Raw genomic sequence first — 20,344 nt, forward strand, 5'->3', positions numbered from 1 at the left:
CCTATAGGAGGTTTTGATGATGAAGGTGGCATGATTAGATTTATAGACCCCTTTGGGTTACCATATATCATATAATTTTTATCTCTTTCATCCATAAATTTCTAACTAGAAGCTGCATGACTAAAGATTCTTGACACTTAGGATAGTAGGTCCCTAGAAGTAGTGTCATCCCTTAATAGAATGTCCTTTATGGTGGATAGGGCCTTCAATAGGGATCAATCTAAAGTACCCTTTGATTAGAGGATTGCATGCTATTAAGTGGAGTTTTGGATTATGCCAATGGGTTTCTTGGATTATGCTAATGGTTTGCTTGGATTTCAATCTAAAAATGATCAAGAGGCTTTATCAATCATAAGCTGACTATGGTCAAGTAATGAGTAGTGGTTTATTTAACAATGCAAGTGGGTAGAATCTTTTGAATGCCTTTGGCAAACTCCTATGATTAGGAGAGATGGTGCTCTTAGGACTAGAAAAACACTTTTCCCTACCATGGAGGAAATGGAGGTAGATAAAGAAATGAAAGAGGCCCAACTATAGATGCAAATGTTTTTTTTCACTACCATGGAGGAAATGGAGGTAGATGGAGAAATTAGAGGGGCCCAAGTATAGATGTGGATGCTTCAATTCAAAAAGAAAATGTTGGACTTAAGACAAGAACAAGCAGAGGAGAGGGATATAGAATATGCACAATCCATAGATAATGCTAGGTTGTCACAACCCTGGAATATGCACAATCCCTAGATAATGCTGGGTTCCAATTTATCACAACTCTAGAATATGCACAATCCCTAGATATTGCTAGGTACTAATTTGTCACAATTGCATAAACCTAGGCTCAAGCTTTAGAAGAGGGGATGGCACCCCTTGGAACCAATTGTAGAAGGTCAAGCTCAGGCTTTAGAGAGGCGATGCATGAACCTAGGCTCAATATTTAAAAGAGAGGATGCCACCCCTTGGAGAAGTTTCAAGGGAAATTGGGAGATGGCTACTTAGCCTGATATGGTGAAGGACAATCCTGACAAAATAAAGGAGCCTACTATGGCATGCCTACTTCTAAGCAAAGGGTGTAGATAAAAGACAATATCCAACATGGGCGTGAAGTGTTGGAGTGCATTCAGTAGAGTCTAGAAGTACAAAAGCTATGGAACAAACTCAATGAAGATGGTCCGTTTGAAGATGGAGAAGTATATCAATGGAATATGAAATTGAGTACTGTGTATATGGATACATAAGAAACAAAACAAAGAATCCATTCTTCAAGAGGAGCTTGGGATGAAAGTGCAAGAAAAAGACACCTAGTTTAGAAGTGGTTAATAGACCATATAGTGTTGCCATGAATTGAATAAAAGAGAATAATCATGGTAACTAAAAGATGTAAATGTTTGGACTTGCTCGTTTTGGTTAGATATCCCTTGTTTGTATGGACTTTTATGTACCTAATAAATGTAAGTTTTTTTGGTAAACTTAGAGTTTTGCCATAGAATACTTAATTGCGTACATGCAGTTGTTTTTTCACTAAGTATGGTATTGTTAGTTTTTTTCCTTTAATAGTTCTCTCTCCTTAAAGTTAATATTTTGAGTATTTGCGTGTAAATAAATCTGTGTTTGAGAGAGAGAGAGAGAGAGAGAGAGAGAGAGAGAGAGAGAGAGAGAGAGAGAGAGAGAGAGAGAGAGAGAGAGAAGAAGAAGAAGAAGAAGAAGAAGAAGAAAAAGAAGAAGAAAATGAAGAAGAAGAAGAAGAAGAAGAAGAGGGGAAAGAAGAAGAAGAAAGAAGAAGAAGAAGAAGAAGAAGAAGAGGGGAAAGAAGAAGAAAATGCATGGTTAGAGAGTGAGAGAAGGTGAGAGGGAGAGATATAGAGAGAATGATATATATATATATATATATATATAGAGAGAGAGAGAGAGAGAGAGAGAGAGAGAGAGAGAGAGAGAGAGAGAGAGAGAGAGAGAGAGAGAGAACATAGGAGAGAGAGAGAGAGAGAGAGAGAGAGAGAGAGAGAGAGAACATAAGAGAGAGGGAGAGAGAGATATATATTTATATACTTAAGGAGAGAGCAAGGGAGAGGGAGAGGGAGAGGGAAGAGGAATAGATTTTGACAGAGCGGAGGGGGACACGAGAGAGAGAGAGAGAGAGAGAGAGAGAGAGAGAGATGAGAGGCGAGAGAGAGAGAGAGGATAGAGAGAGATAGGGGACATAGAGAGAGAGAGAGAGAGAGAGAGAGAGAGAGAGAGAGAGGAGTTTGTTTTGCGGTGGGTTAGAGGGGGGGAGAGAGAGAGAGAGAGGAGTTTATTTTGCGATGGGTTAGAGGGGGAGGACGTGGCCTAGTGAGGCCGGGCTGGGTTGAGGGAAGATGGAAGAAGAGAGAGAAGTTATGGGTATAGAGAGAGATTGGTTGTTAAAAAAATCCCACTCCAAAGCCTGCTCGAAGAAGCCTCTCCACACCCATCCCCTAGTGAGCCAAGAACGGGTGAGGTGAACTTTGACCTAGCTACCTCACACTACTCATGGGAGAGCATGTGAAAGAAATCTCAGTTCTCATCTTACGTGTAGTCATGTGGATTACCAAAACATGACAGCTTGAAAACAAAACATACATTAGGGCTCAAAACAAAACATACTCATGCAACATACATTAGGACTCTTAGGCATGAATATGCGTAAGGATTTATGCAACATACATACTCATAAACATTTTCTCTACATGATGTTACAAGCATTTGAGTTCTCATCATCATCATTGAACATTGTCCACTTTGTTCTCCTCTTCTTTCTTCTCCTTTTTATTGGTGATGAGAGTCCAAATGCTTGTAACATCATTTGAAAAACATTAAAGATTATGTATGCACAATGTATATGCATACAGCTTAGAGATCTATCTACGTATGCATAGATCTCTATGCATACCTAGTGATCAATATATGCAAACAGAATTTCAATGTATGCATAGAGATCTATGCTCTATGAACACATTGTCCACTTTGTTCTCCTCTTCTTTCTTCTCCTTTTTATTGGTGATGAGAGTCCAAATGCTTGTAACATCATTTAAAAAACATTAAAGATTATGTATGCACAATGTATATGCATACAGCTTAGAGATCTATCTACGTATGCATAGATCTCTATGCATACCTAGTGATCAATATATGCAAACAGAATTTCAATGTATGCATAGAGATCTATGCTCTATGAATACATAGAAAACCCTATGTATACATTGACTTGTATGCATGCATATATCTCTATGTTGATCTATACATACATAGGGATTTATGCATGCATGTGTAGAGCATAGAGCTCTTACATGCATAGAGCTCTTGCATGCAAAGAGTAACAACCATTTTAACATATGCATAGAGAATAAAGCTCTTACATGCATAGAGTTCATGCATGTAAAGGAGAAAAGACATAGGCTATACATAATAGGGTGTGTTGGTCCATTGAGATAACTCATCATTCTCTTTTTCCTTGTCCTGAGCTTCTACACTGAGACAAAATTTGGTGGTGGTTCTAATGGTTCTTGAAATAATGGTTCTAATGGTTCTAATGGTTTTTAAAATAAATCTGGTGGTTTTAATGGTTCTAATGGTTCTTGAAATAAATCTGGGAGAAGAGCTTCCTCACTAGAAGACTCTAGAGGAGTGGTAATGTTTGGCTCATGAGTCGTGGTTTGATTACGCGAGGTTGGTGAGGGTATGAAAGTAGAGTAATCTTGAACTTTCTCAAGCACTGGTTCCATCTCTTGTTGGAGTTGATGGAAAAGTTCTTGGGCTTGTTCAATATGCTCTTTTTCCAAAATGGGATTAGGATAATCAAGTTTTCCTTTGAGCTTGTTTGTGGATGTTCTCTGATCAGGAAACACTTTGGCTTTTTCTTGAGAAGCTAGAGATGCAGCATCAGAGTCTTCTGAGCCATTTTGAATTCAGACCTTTTCCTGTCCATCACCTAAGGTTCTAGCTGTGCACTTTTGAGCGTTCCTTAGGGTTTTGGGATTGGTTATGGGGGTAGAGGTTTCTTTGTTTTTGTTATTGGGTTGAGCACCATCTTTCATTAATTTTCCTTCATTTCCCTTATTCTTCGCTTTGCAACCTTGTTGTTACATTGAGTGGAACCATTTGAATCATGCCATTGCTCACATTTAGCAAGATAAGGCTAGTGGAGGGGGTTAGATAACTTGTAAGTACAATAGGTGCCTTGAGTGGGAAATCTTTGAGATACTCCACACTCATTGCAAGTAGCTATAGCTGCTAATGGATTTGATTGTTAAAGTCAAGCTTCTAGCATAGCTAGATTAGCTATTGGTGTTCCCTTATTTGAACATTTGGCAATTCTATGCGGGCCTTGACAATGGTAACATCGAATGGATTGTCGTCGCCGCATAGGTGCAGTGGGCATTGTTCCTCTTGCTGGTGGGCTAGGTTGATAGTAGATTGGAATAGGTTCAAAAGATTTATCATGTACCCAGTAGTAGCTCAATTTGGGTGGCTCTGGGTATTCAACTTCTTCTCCTTCATACTACTCAAATTCTTGTGCCTCTTCCACTCTAACTTAGCGCATAGGGGTCACTCGTGGAATTGGTGGTTGGGGTGGTAAGACAGGGGGTGGAATGGGTGATTCCAAAAGACGAATCAATCCTCTTTGTTGTGGTATTGGTGCTTGTTGGACTACACGACCAGTGGTTCGCTACACTAACTGAGGTGCAAAGCAGTGCCAATGGCTATTTCATGGGAGGCAATTGCCTTTATCCAGGTTGTTGTGATTGCAGGTTTCTTTGGTAGGAGCAATAAGAAGTGTCATGGTTACCATGCCATTGACCAATGGGCATAATACAATTGTGTTCTAGCTCTCAAATGTGGACACTGTATGCATGAATGATTGTTCTTGCAAATTGGGCACCAAATTAATTCTCTTCTAGGATACTGTAACGTACCCATCTTCACTAATAAAGAAATGTCCATGTAATTATGAGTTTTTATGGTATAAATATCAATGATTTTATTATTTGAGTCATTTCTACTTAGAATCTTCAAATTCTGAGCCCAAATTTGGAATCTGCGCGCGATTTTACCCTAATATAGGATTTTACAGCATCCAAAACGGACACCGGATCAAGCCTATACGCTAATTTCAATCATTTTAGTTAAAAAACGGCGACCTTTAAACCTTAATAAATGCACGACCGCACGTCCGATTGACGAACGGTCTGAACCCCTGCGACCAGGAGAACCTCCCGGACAAAAAAAAATTTCGCCCCCCGGGGCTCTATTTAATATTTTCTTTTGAAATAACTATTAAAAATTTTTCCCCCCTACTTATTTTTTTCCAATTTATAAAAAAATTAAAAAGTACTTTTTATATATTTTTTAAAATATACAAAAATTTTGATCTAGTTTTGAATTGTATTTTGATAATTAATTTTAGAAAAACACATCCACATCACTACTCTTTTTCATCCTTTTTTTAAAGATAAGTTTTAAAAAATTAAAAAAATACTTACATATATTTATGAATAAGCTCTTTCACTTATATATATATATATATATATATATATATATATATATATATATAACTATTTAATTTTAAAAATATTCCCCTCTTTTTTTCTCTCTTTCCCTCCCTTTTTTTAAAATTGAAATTAAAAAATCAAATTCTAAATTCTTTTCTTTTTCTTTTCTCTCTCTCTCTCTCTCTCTCTCTCTCTCTCTCTCTCTCTCCCCCGCTCCACCTGCACACCCCCACCACACACACACACACACACACACACACACACACACACACACACACACACATATATATATAATTACTAATTAATTAATATAATTAACCAATATAATTAATTAAGCTTAATTATGAATTAATTAAGCTTAATTATGAATTAATTAATATAATTAATTAAAATCAATAATAAAAACATAAATTAATTATTAATTAATATAGTAGTTTACTAATTAATTATTTTAATAAAATATATAAATTAATTAAATATTTTTAATTAATTTATTCATTAAGAAATTTTAAAAAGAGAAATTACTAATTGATTAATTAATTTTCAAAAATAGATTAATTAATTTATAACATTTAATTATTTAATTGATTAAAAATTAAATAAATAAAAATAAGAAATAAGCTATATATATAATAATTATATTAATTTATTAACTATTCTTAGATTAATCAATTAACTTTAATTTTAATTAATTCATTTATTAGTTAACTCAAAGTTTATTAATCAACTAACTAAATTTAATAAATAAATAATTATTAAAGTCCTAAATAAATAAATAAATAAATATTCTTAGTTAATCAATTTTAAAAAAATCTTACAAAAATTAAAAAAATTGAACTCAATAATATATATATATATATATATATATATAGTTTTAAAAAAACATAAATTGCTTTGAAAATCCTACCACTCATCTCTATCCCCTCGTGCTATATCACAGTCATTGCACATATTGGGCTTCATTGTACCCTTGTGTGCGCCTATATAAACTTCTATTAAACCACTCCGGTTAACATTATTTTTCAAGCCTGGCTACGCTCCTTATAACTTATCTTTGTGTAATCCCGCAAAGCACTGAATGATAAAAAAGATATGGAGGATGACCGAGCTTACGGCTTGTGTAATGCCAGTCATAGGAAAGAGATGTTCATAGAGCTAGGAAACTAGTTTTGGGCCCCCAAATTGTAAATGGGTGGCCGGTCATTGTAGAATGAGAACTCTTGTATATAAGACATTTTATGAAATATGAAAGGGGACAATCCCATTAGTCTCATTTGAGTTTTGCCTCTCTCTCTCTCTCTCTCACACACACACACACACACACTCTCTTGAGCTTGTGGATGCATGCTTGTATTGTTGATGCTTACATGCTTGATTGTGGTTGTGTATGCATGTTGGGATGGTGATGATCTAGCTTCTCCTCTCCTCTCCCCTCTCTTGTCTATCTACCAAGGTCCCTCTTACATGCATATGGCATGGAGTGAAGGTTGAGCTTTCCATAGCTTCCTCCTTCTTGCTCTTCACCTAGGTCTTGAATCTCCACTTGGGTGACACAAGTGGTGGTGGAGTGAGCCCCTATTAGTGGCCTCACAAAGGGGAGTTAGCCCTCATTAGGGTTGGCTAAGTGCACATCTATGACTCCTATCTTGGTTGTTTCTCTTCTTCTTTCCCTCTCTTGTGTGCAAGGTTGTATCTTTGGATTAACATCTTTATGGCGCCTCTGCCCGGGGATAGCACTTAGCTTAGGGTCCTCCACATATTTCATTTGCTAGAGTCCTCATTTGGCTCGGTTGGAGTGCAAATCCATCGGCTTTTTTCTCGTGTTTGATTTGTTGGTTGTTTGTTTGATGGTGTTCAATGGAGCTATGGAGATCAATCAGAGCATTGGAGCATTGAGGTCTTCACCAAGTGTGTGCGGGAGACATAATTAAGTGTTCAATCTTTGCCCTTGACATTCATACAATTTTTTATTTTTTGTTCATCTTTCATTAAGTTTGCATCATAGTTTAATTATTAAATTAATCTTAATTTATTAGGTTTCTTTATGCATTCTAGGCATCAATAGGTAGCTAGAGATTAGCTCTAGTTCCCTATCAAAATAAAAATTAAAAAATATTAGAAATATACCTGAATCTACAAAAACCAGAGGAGGAGACAGGGCAAAAATCCCATTTTGGATGAACCTCTGAGAAAGTGAACGCCCGTTCCATTCATAGGACATGGCCGTGGCAAATGTGCCATGCCCGCTCCATTCCTCCTGAGAAAATCTTGGAAAATCTTTAGCCATTAATTTGGCAGTTAGCTTTAAAAAGAGAATATTTTTATTAATTAGACATAAATTGCATTTAACCAAGGGGCTGTCAAAGAATATTGTAGGTGGCAGTCAGATGACCTACAGCATTAAATTCTCTAAAAAATCTATGTAAACTAGAAGTGCCACGACCGTTCCATTTATGCCACGATCGTTCCTTCCTAGAAGCATACGCCTGTTCCAATGTGTTCCCTTCAGCTGCCACGCCCAGGCTCCAGCAAGCGTACGCCCCTGCCATTTGTGCCACACTCGTACTAATTTTCCCTTCTAAAGCATACACCCATGGCAAAATTGCCACACCTGTACCATCTGCTTGCTATGCCCATACCTTCTCCATCCAAAAAGCGCACGCCCATTCCTTTTGAAGCCATGTTGGTGTCTTTTAGGAAGCATATGCTCATACCATCTTCTTCTTGAGAAGTGTACTCCCATTCCCTTTAGAAGCGTACGCCTATACCATTCCCAAAAAGAAAAGAAAAGAAAAGAAAAGAAAAGAAAAGAAAAGAAAAATACAGATTGTTAACCCCAGTACACAGTAGTTCCACACATTCATGCACCTACGTTCAGGTAAATTGGTGTGAAACAACCCACTCTTTGATGATATAAACTTTTCCAAAGCTCACTAAGGTCAGACCCATCGGTCAAATACCGCTTGGAGCCAAACGGTGCTTGTCTTTGATAGCACTAGTGAGAGCGAAGACCATCCCAATACGGGACGAGAAACTTTTGACCTTGAAAAAGGAGAACTTGAAGCTCAGTGTATGGGCAGATCACCTCTCTAGGAGCAAGAACCTACCTCTCCCACACATTCACATAGAAGCCTTACTTCGAGGCTCCGCAACTTTATCCTAGGAAATGCATAGTCGGAAGAGCCACAACCCAGGGGGGCAAGAGGTATGAACATCAACAAGAAAGAGAGCCCACACTGTCTCTAGATCCTAGGGCAAAAATTGGGCAAAGCGAGAGCCACTAGACCCAGATTCAACCACCAATCTGGAGAGCCATGCCTGTCTCAGGGGTGGCCGATTCATACAAGGCCAAAAGACGCATACTAAACCTAGGGCCAGATCCATCTTCCTAAGGGTTTGAAACATCATACCAGAGAGAAAGGGCCTACCCTTCACATTAGCCCAGTCCACTTATATATCAACAATACCCACCACAGGGAGCATACCCAGGATACCACATAGGGCCACATGGGGCATAGTCCAACCCACCCATGAGACAAGGGCCTCCAATGCCTGGCCTCACTCCTCCACCCATCATCCCCCAACAAGCACCTACTCTAGCCAATGCAAGGTTAACAACAGAAATGTTAAGATTAGCCATGGAAATAGGGAGGGGTGGTTGTGGGCATCACGCCCCCAGCACCAGGACCAAGATTAGAGTGTAACAAACCCACAAACATCTCAAAGCTAATCACTAGGTTCGATGGGATTGGAGACCCCATCTTGCACTTATAGATGTTCAACCAGATCTATGAAGCCTTTGGCCATGTGGAAGATCAAGTTAGGGTGATGGTAAAGCTAGCCAATGGCTTAAGTCCTTGAAACGGAGGACAAGGCCACCTTTGAAGCCTTGAAAGAGGCCTTTAAGGTAGGATATTCTCATCAAGGGGAGCCAGATGGAGTCTTGTTGAGTAGCTGCACAATGTTAGACAAAAGGATGGTGAAACCATCCCCATATATCAGCAGAGTCAGTTATCTCCACTCCCTGACATACCCCTACACAATTCCTTGTATGCCTTGGCCCATATCTCCTTCAAGTAATGTTGTAGGAGTGCTATGGACTTTGAGGACAAATTCAAGGGAACACGTTCCTAAGAACTCCATGAAGGTACATCAGAAGCCTCATTCAAGACCACCAGCTGATGGAAAGAGAAAGGAGTCCACTTCTGGACAACAAGTTTAGTTGGCCACTACATTAATGCAACAAATGACCCAACATTGGAGAACCGGCCAACAACCCCATATCTATCCAAAGAGGGAGCTAGTATGGTGCCTGATCTGTCAAGCTAACCATACCAGCACAGAGTGTCCCCTCTATTGCATATATTGCCAAAGATGGGGAAATCATGGAGTCACAAACTGCTATCAGCAAAGGGCTGCTCAAGCCCTGCTTACAAACCCAAGGCAACCGCTGACTTTGCTAGCACTTGCTCTTCATAATGTACCTCAACCAGGCCAAGAAGTGGCCCAAAGAGAAATTCTTAGGGTACCCGAGATTCCCTTACCACCCCCAGTTCTCCCACACCTCAACCCCCATTACCACGAGTCACATCGATTTGTCAACTAACCCTGATGGAAATTTTTGAAGAAGGGGACCAAGGGGAAATTCTCGAAGGTCCTACCTACGAACCTCTAAAGCTGACCAGTCTGCCCTCCAAAATTCTAAGCCACTACGTGATGGAGGGTGACCAAATGTACCCAGTGTACCTAGCAGCCTTGATGCCACGGGGCCGGGACATGAATACAATGGCTAAATGACCACCCATAAAATAATATCATTGCGCATGACCTCACCGAGTGGCTAAGTGTCCAATCAACAAAGGGATGACAAGTACCTCTATAGGCGCTTCTGCATTAACCCCTTTATACATTGGGCGTGGGATAGACCATATGTATAAGGATTGTCCACTGAGACCTGGGACAATGGGGAAGGCTTGTGAAGCTAATCCCAGCACCAGCATTAACCTGCTAAGTGTAAGAGATGGCTTCATCTCCACACGATCCCTCTCAACACTATAACCAGATTATAAAATAGACAGAGGGCCACAGCTCATGCTATAGTAGAGGCATTTACCTCATGAGACCAAGGACAAGCAAAGGTATTATATTCAAAGAACGTCTGTGAACAAGCATGAGCAACTAAATGCTCAAGAAAGAAAACCACGAAAATCAACAAAGCCACGTAGTTATCAAGAGTGGTTTGGAAGATGGCATGACCACACATGCATCAACCTCTTCGTTTTAGAAGAGGAAGATCTACTACGCTCAGCCACCCGAGCCAGGGAACCGATTGATGCTAACCAGCTCCCTAAAAAGCTTACCGAATACCCTAACCCCATAGAGAAGAAGAAAAAACTCTTGGGGCAGCCCAAGAATTGGTCAGGGATTGCCAAGCACAAATAGAAGATGAGCCTCCTACTGCTTACCTTGAGCCATGCCCTTCGATCTCCAACATGAGACCCGCTGAGACGATGCTCAGGTATATACTAGAGAGCTCCTAGACTAGTCACCCCCACAAAGGCTAACACAAGCAGTAGGGGAATGGTAATGATAAGCCTAAAGGAATGCAAACTTGAATTATTTTCATTGGGGAAAACACTTTTGAGAATCTATTTGCATAATACACTAACATTTGAGCATAAAGGAAATTTTATTACATTGTAAGGAGAGAACAATGTACCATATTCTCCTTTGATATATGTAATATCGAGCTCCAAAAATTCATTAAGATAATGGAATAGAACAAATGTTTTTTTGTTATGCAATGTCTCCGTTTAAAAACCATTATGAAAATTTTGATTCAAGTATTTGTGAAGTAGTTAATTCTTCTTTAAATAATTTATTAGAAGAATTTAAATATGTTTTTAAGGAAACATTACCAAAAGGTTTACCTCCAGATAGAGGGATAGATCATCCCATAGAAGTTTTAAAGGATTCAAAGCCAATTAGTAAGTCATCTTATAGAATAAGTTTAACTAAAACACAAGAAGTTGATTGAATATTTATTACAAGGTTTTATTAGGCCAACTAAGTCTCTCTAAACTTCACCAACATTATTGGTGAAGAAAAAAGATACATATATATGCACTTGTGCATATATTATTTTGGATTAAATTCAATCACAATAAAAAATAAATTTCTTATTTCTAGGATAGATGAGTTATTTGATCAATTCAAAGGTGCTAAATATTTTAGTAAGATAGATTTAAAGTTTGGATATCATCAAGTAAAAGTTAGAATTGAACATGTGTCAAAAACATCATTTAAGACATCTTTTGGGCACTTTGAATTTTTAGTTATGCTTTTTGGTCTAGCTAATGCTCTCGCTACTTCTATATTTAGGAAAATTTATGGTGCTTTTTATTGATGATATATTAGTCTTTAGTTAAAAAAAACAAGAACATATTGAGCACCTTAAAAACGTATTTCAATTATAGAGAAAAAAAATATTTGCTAAAAAAAATATAAATTATTTGAAAGTAAAAGTTGAACAAAGCTCAAAGTAATTATTCAACTTACGAGAAAGAACTATTTGCAATTGTGCATGCTTTTTTAAAGTAGCATCATTATTTGTATAATGCTAATTTGGAAGTATTGTCTGACCATGAAAGTCTTAAATGGTTAAGTACTCAAAAGGAGTTAAAAGGTAGGAAGGCTAGATGGGCTAAAATCCTACAAGAGTTTGATTTTCAAATCATATATAGAAAAATAAAATTTAAGGTCATGGGGGGGCGGATTCTCTAAGTCAAGCACTCATGATAAATGAGTTGAGTTTTACTCAACTAGAATGTGAGTTGCTAGCTCACTTAAAAGAAAAATTTGCTAATGATCCTAGCTATCAAGTAGTTTAGAATTACTTGATTAAAAGATATAACTCTCAAATAGGAAAATGCAGCTGCTAGTGATAACAGGGTATCACTTAAAAATATAGTGGTTCAAAGGAATCACTTAAGAAAGGGTCAAAAGTGGAAAAGATCATTAATGCCTGGTAAAGATAGTTAATGCCTGGTAAAAGCAGCATGTCTATCTATAAGAGTCTATATCCTTTGAAAAGAGGAAAGACTATAAATTCTCATGGTGGTGATATAATAAAGTGATGTTTGTTTTGGTCACATTGTAAAGGTATGAGTATATGATTGTAAAAGAAAGTAATGAAATGTACTCATTTGTGAAAAGAAAAGTTGACCATATTAAAGAGAGGCATTATTGCGAGTGGTTATGGATTCCATAATGATAGTATACATGGTACAAGGAACCTTATAATTGTTTCTATATATGCATAAAACGTTATCAAGCAAATAAGTTTCTTGAAAAAGGTCTACCAATAAAAAGAAATTTCTATGTGAACATTGTTTCACTTATTGAAGTGTAACGAAAAAAAAATTATTACCTAGATCCAAATTCAAGGACTTCCAAACTACTAAAAAGGTAGGGTCTAGTGTTAATAATGACTGGTTACTCAAGGTACTTGGGAGCAACTAGGTGGAATGGGATGCCTAGTGTTAATAATGACTGGTTACTCAAGGTACTTGGGAGCAACTAGGTGGAATGGGATGCCTAGTGATGTATGCTATGCCGATTTTGCGAGTAATCGAAAGGAGTTGATCGAGCAAGGTTAAGGTTGTCTCATTCAAAAGAATTTCTCAATTGAGTTAGACGGTCGAGAAGTAAAAGGAATTGGCCAAGGGAGTAAATGGTTACTTTACTCTTCATTGCTTATGGTATGCAAGGTCGATCAACTAGTATGTAAGGTACTAAAAGGTAATAGAACAATCTTATTTGGGAATTATGTCTCACAAAAAGGAGGTTATCCATAAGATTGGTTCTAGTTAGTGTATACAAGTGTGCACTACAAAGAAAAGGGTTGATGGTAACCAGGTAAAGCTTTTGAGTGATCATGACACTTGAGAAGTAAAAAAGAACAATGAAAAGTCATTAACTGCATACAAGCCTTTGATCAAGGACATATGCAAAGTTGGTGGACATAATCATATTGGTTTGTCCTCACGTTTTAGCATCAACCACCAGAACAAAATATTCATCTTAGAAGAAGGTGTTAAATCCAACCTCATTGTTCTAAGGGTAACATAAAGTTCAAAACCGTGTCAGATCTATATGGTGTAATGACACTTACATGGACAGTAGGTGTAGTTTAAGAAAACATGAATGAGGAAGTAATATTCCTCCACTAAAGGAAGTGTTTCTATAATTGAAATACTTATAAAAGAGAACATATTCCAAGTTGAGTGGCTACACTGAAGAAAAGGTTTCTTGATTTTGTTTTCGAGGATAAAAAATTTTCTTTCAAGGGGGAGGAAACATTATGAGACTGACAAGCAACACTATAAGGTAAGACTAGATAAGATTATTTATATGTAAAAGGTTTGTATATAAATAAGGTTCAGGGCATTTTAAATTGGAAATACCTAAAGCAATGGTTAATAGGCATTAAGGCCAATGTAAAAGGGATGTAGATGGTGCATAAGGGAAGCTCAAAGGCCACATAATTAGGCACCCCCTTCTAGGGGGAGTTGAGGAGGCATTAGATAGTGAAAGGGCCATGCCTAGCCTTTGAAAGGTCAAGGGTCTAAATTTGGAAGGTCATGCATCACCTAGGCCTACATAACCATGTGTTTAGGGTCCATTTGGGATATGGTTGGGTGGAGAATCAAAGTTCTAGTCTTACAAGTCCTCAAGCTATTGATGCAAGGAGCATTATAGTGCCATTCTCACCAAAAGTGTTGAGGCTAGCTGCAACGATTGGGATGAAAAGTTTTCGGCAGCACTCTGGGCCTATAGAACTTTCTAATGCCACACCCTTCAGTTTGACCTATGGTACTGAAGCGGTCATGCCAATGGAATTCTTGGTCCCCAGCTTACACATTGTTGTATAAGAGAAACTCATGAGGAATGTCTTCGGTTGTCACCTGTTCGAACTTGAAAAGCTTGATGAAACACACCTTCTATCTGTATATAGCATGATTGTCAAGAAGCTAAGGTGTAGACAATGGTTTGACGACCAGCTAAAAGACAAGAAAATGAACAAGGCCGACATGGTCCTCCTATTTTTTAGCACAAAAACACACAAAAAGAAACTTAAGCTCTGAGGCTTAGTACCCTTCCTAGTCATTAAGACAACCTTGCAAGGCATTGTGCGCATAGAGACACTTGACGGTGTCGAAATGGCGGGATATTTCAATGGTAGCAAAAGTTAAAACGGTACTATGACCCACTAACCACCCTAAGGGCCATTCATGACAAGAAACAAAGAAAAAAGGACCACGAAGACATGAAACAAGCCGCCCACCAACAAGAGGCTAAAGCCAGTCAAGACAAACTCGGCAGAAGAATATAGTGGTTAATATGGCCCAAGTGGTAGACCTGGAAGAGGAAGAATGGGAGGTGAAACCTGCTCAATTATGGTTAGGAATGACCACCGTTGCGCTTCTTCCAAAAACTAGCTCTTGAAGATACATGGGCTAATTACAATTTGATGTCTCACGAAACATGGCTTTCCCTCAAGCAACCCCCATTGAAAGATAGTTCTCCCATGGTCACAATAGTGGCATCTCAAAAAGTTCACTACTTAGGCACATTCACACTTTTGTTCCACATTGGAAATAATCCCTTGGAAGGGATGTTTTATGTGATGCCTATAGGAACAATGCGTGAAGAGATACTCCTTGGATAGGGTTGGATGGGAAACAACTGGTGCATCATTGACTGGGATGCAAGGACGGCTACAGCTGGCCTCCGGCTAAGTTATTGTCCTCATGGACAGATGAAGAACCCATACCCGCTGCTCCCGCATTGTAAGATTCCTCCCTCTAGCTTTTGAGGAGTAAAGGTATAAGAACCTCTCCTTCTATTCTTATAATTATTCCCCTCTCTGAAATAGAAGCAAGATCTTGTTTTACCTTGTTTTGGCCTAGAGAGAGAAAATGTCTCGAGAGAGATAATCCAAAATTGAGATATCTTTGGATATAAAAATCCTCCTAGTGTCTAAAATGGTTTCCCCTAAAACAGAAGTTCAAAATGAACTTTCTAATGTGCATTAGGAATTAATTGAAAATAGTATAAGGGACCTTAGCCTAAGGGTCTACATTTTCAAAAAAATTTGGATTATGGTCAAATTAAGGTTCCAATGGGCCAATTAGATTAATCCAAGTGTTGGGATGAGATAAATCCAAAGAATAAAAGAAAATACCCAAAAATGAGTAAATGCTCACATAAGATGAAGAGTTGACTGAGTACAAGGTTCGTTAGTTAAAAATTATGAGATATTACTATAAAAAAAAGATATTTTGGAATAATGATGCATTTTTGACACCTTGGTAAGGAAAGGGAGACTCTTGAGGTAGGTGCCTTTTTCACATGTGTGGAAGGGTTTTTAATTCAAAAAAAATGTGATATTTTTATCTCTCCTCTCTCTTGGATTAAACCAAATAAAAAAGGGAGCCAAATTAGTCCAAATCTTGTCCAAATTGAGTCAAACTGAACCTGGAAAATTCTAGAATCTAGTTGGACTTGGTTAGTGGCCTCCCTCACCTATAAATAGACTCTCAGTCATTTGTAATTGAATATTGGAGCTATACTATGCTAGTATTATATTAAAATAATCATATTTTCTATTATCCTTTAAATTTTCCTCTCTCTTGGGAGCTTGGAGCTCTCTCTCTCTACAACAACTCTTGGAGTTGCTCTTCTCCTCTTGGTGGACCAATTGATTGGTCGGGGGATTCACTGCTAATAGAGAATCAAGCCAAAATTGGAGGTAAAATCAAATTTTATGGTTTTTTCCAATTTATCTCAATGACTTTCTTCTTCTCAACCCCTCTCAAGCTTGAGAAGCTTTCTAAATAATTGTTTTAATTCAAATCAAGCTTTTCCTTAAAGTCTTAATGTTAAATTAAGAGAAAGTTAATCTTTATGCTTATTTGTAATGCTTTCTTTAAGTAAATCTCTCTCTCTAAAAGAATAGCCATCTTTATGGCTAAATCCCTTGAAAAAGGATGCTTCTCAATGATAGTCTCTTAATTCAAAGCTAAACTGTAGGCTTGATAGGCTAGAGATTAAGAAAATTATATTTTTCTTTTCTCTGGCCTTGTACGGCCATGAAGAATGGGGTAGGAAGTACCTTAAGAGATTGGTCGTACCACCAAGAATTCCAACCAGTAATTCTTCCCTGCCATGGTGGTCTTTACACTCAAAAGAATACCGAAAGGATTTATCCTACTTTGATAGACCCCACGATAGGGAGGAGTCAGTTGGTGGCTGAATTCCTTCTAATCCCAAGTATTTCATTGTTTCATATGTCATTATGTTGACTGCAGACCCTCCATCTAGCAGAGCATCTGGTATGTAACAACCTTCTATCCATACTCCTATTTCTGGAGTGTTTGGGTCCACAAAAGTATCAACTATATGTACTCCTTTTTCTTCCTTTGAAGGCTTCTCCAAATCTGGTGTCATGGATGGTATCAAACCCCTCCATTTGGAGAGAAGAGTTTTGAACCTCTTTCTACAAGAAGGTGGAGACAAGATAAGGAGTTGCCTGAAGGTAATGTTGGGTCGAAAAGTATCTAGGTCTTTGATAAGATCATATTCCTTGACTTTGGATCTATTGGTTTCTCTAACCTTGTTAGAAAGGGGGAAACTCCTACCTTGATGACTTTGGGTTTTGCAAGGGTAGGACAAGAGTTGGATCCTCTCTAGAAGGAAGAGAGGTTTGGAGAGGCTCTTCTTGGATAAGATACTGGACAACACTTTCTCCATGTTTGGTATTTGAGAGATCTTGTTTGGTATTTGAGGGATCTTGTTCCTTGGTCTTAGCTTCTCCCATCATCAATGGCGTATTTGGGATACTTCCTTCTTTCTCTTTTCCCCTAGGAGATACTTGAGAGAATTTTACCCTCTTTGGAGAGACTGTCACCTTGGGGTTGGAAGTATCTTTTTTCGTCCTAGTTACTACCGCCACTTCCACTACTTCCACCAAGTTGGTACTTGTTTCTGGTTTTGGATTGGATTCCTTTGATGCTTCTACTGACATTGATGGGCTAGGACAATCTTTGGCTATATGGCCTTCTCCTTTGCATCTTCCACATAGGGGCTTATACCCTTGCTGCTTCTTGGGATTTGGATAATTTGAAGATATATGGCCCTTCTCCACACACTTGAAACATTCCACTTGGCTTCTTTGATTTATTTTTTTTGGGTTCTTCCTCTCTAACTTTGGGATGGAAACATTATGGGGCCAAAATTAGAACCAAATTATTGGGGCTGAGGACCAATATCTTGATTTGACATTTTGGATTCTAAAAGGTTGAATCTTTGAGCCTCTACCTTTTTCCTCCTATCATGCATCTCTTTCAAGGAGAAAATTTCCTTGGTATGGTTCTTTTTGAGGCAGCTCCTGGGACGGTTGGCTTCCTGATACACTTTGTGGCTAAGTGTTCTGCTTGATGACACTTAGGGTGTCTCCAACTGGTCTTGATGGGTTCAAGGAAGTAGCATTGTTGACACTTACTAAATTCATTTACTCCAACATGGCATCCATTAACTCCTTCTTCATATTGGCCAGGGAGGTTGCAAGGTAACCTTTAATGTTCTCATCTCGTGCACTAGGGGTAGGAACCTGGGGATTTTCAATTAACCACATAAACTGGTCTAGATGGAGTGGAGTTCCTTTATACTGAATTTTGCTGAGGTGGATGACTTTATTGTTGATTCCATGAAGGTTGGTTCTGTTGAGACATGGCTGTGCCTGATTTCGGTTAGAAAAAAAGCGTTGATTTCCTCAAATGATTAGATCAACGGTTGTGCCTGATTTCGGTTAGGAAAAAGCGTTGATTTCTTCAAATTAAATCAGTGATACTTTTCCTTCTATTTGGTTTAATAAGGTGGTGAAGGATAGTTTAGTCTCTTGACCCCATTAGAAAATTCGTTAAGAAAATCAAAAAAGTGGAATCACCCCTGTTTTTCGGGCAAGGGAAATTTTTCTGGTTTTGGTTTTAGAATGACCACCAGTTTAGTCTCGTGTCCAGACATTTGAGGGGGCGAGGCCCTGAGTGGGAAACCCTACCCCGTGCGTAAGAGGAAGCTACTTCTGCTACTAGCGACCAAGAATCCAGTGCGCGGAGGGGGTAGAGGGATCTCACAACTCGTATCAGAGCGCTGTTGTAAACTTACAAAACAGCAGCAGAAATTGCCTAAAATTTTAAAGTAAATCTGAGAAATAATGTTCACTTGTTAAGATTATGTTTGAAATGAACGTCATAAATTAAAAACTCATAAATTGAACTGGATTTTTAGATGGATACCCCAAATCTGTCTACTAGCATTCCTAGACTCTCCCAGAGTCAGGGTATGATCGCCTTTATCTTCAAAAATCTCATCAATTCTGCTATAACCCGAGAAAGCAGAGTGAGACTCGCTCGTCACTTTGAGGATCTATACTTTCCTGCTCCAGTAGAGCGACGTCAGCATATGTGGTTCTCTGGAGGGTGAAGTATTCGTGTCAATACCAATCAACGAGAAAGACTCAGACAGAATATCTCGCTAGCCATGATCTTGATAAGGCTAGGAGTTATTCATTATGTACAACTCTATAATCATTCACCCCAAAATTTTAGAATTTCTTGTCGTATTTTTAGACTTCTTAGCCGCTTTATTCCTAGGAGTAGAATTACAGCACCTTTATCAGTGATGAATCATGTATATCATAGCATGTCTCCATCGCAGTATCGCCTTTTTATGCGTATGCGATTGAGGCGGTGACTTTTGGAGCCGAAACGCTCTATGTACATATCAAAAACTTTTGATAATAAATGATGTTTTGCAAAAGATTCTAAATTGTTTTCGTGGTTGTGAATATTGATTAATAAAATTATCAGAGTGAATCTTGTTTTCAAGCATTATGATGGAATAGTTATTTGTTTAAGAAATAAATCTCAAAAATTAAATAGTCATAAATCTGATGACAAAGTTAAGTTGACAAAAATCTTGTTTTGTCAGAATCATGAGGCGCGCGGCCCATGCTAGGCAGCCGGATCCTCTTATCGATGATGATGAAGAGTTAGATTCGGACGTTCGTAAAGCCCTGCACACCGATCCCAACCTGGTCCCTTCAAGGGTGAAGGGGAACAGTTAGGAGAAGTAGTGGAAAAATGGATCGAGGCAATGGAAGAGTATTTTGATGTAACCGGTTATAATGAGAGGAGCAAGATGGCTCTCGCCAGTTTGAAAATTGTGGAAACGGCGAGGGTCGCATGGAGGAACCATTGCGAGACAAACCGTCTCGACCAAAATACCCAGACCTGGTCAAATCTTAAAGCTTACCTCAGGAAGAGGTTCTATCCTCTCCGAGTTTCCTAGAAACCAAAATGAATGAGTTCTTAGAACTGAAGCAGGATAGCCGGACGATTGAAGAATACCATCAGGCATTTACCCTTCTCCTCAAATATTCTCCACTTTTGGATGAAGAGCAGCTGATGGCCAGATTCATTCGAGGGATGAACGAGCCATTGGACACTTTAGTGAAAAATGCCAAACCAGTCTCAATGGCAGAAGCTGTCAGAATGGAGAAGGACTTTGCCAAAGCATTTGTTGTAAAGGTCCCGCCGCCGAAGCCTGCACCCTCAAACTTTAAAAGGTTTCCAAACCCCGAGAAATGCTTCAAACTTTCCACCCCCAAAGAGGCAGCAAGGCCCTAATCAAAATCAAGATGCTGGGAGATTCAGAAGTGAAGGAAGACCCTTCCCTCAGAACACTTTCTCAAGAGCCCCACCTCTTTCTTCAAGGAT

Source organism: Cibotium barometz, chromosome 27 (assembly GCF_041138505.1).
Source record: "Cibotium barometz isolate CiBa-2024 chromosome 27, ASM4113850v1, whole genome shotgun sequence".
NCBI lineage: Eukaryota > Viridiplantae > Streptophyta > Polypodiopsida > Cyatheales > Cibotiaceae > Cibotium > Cibotium barometz.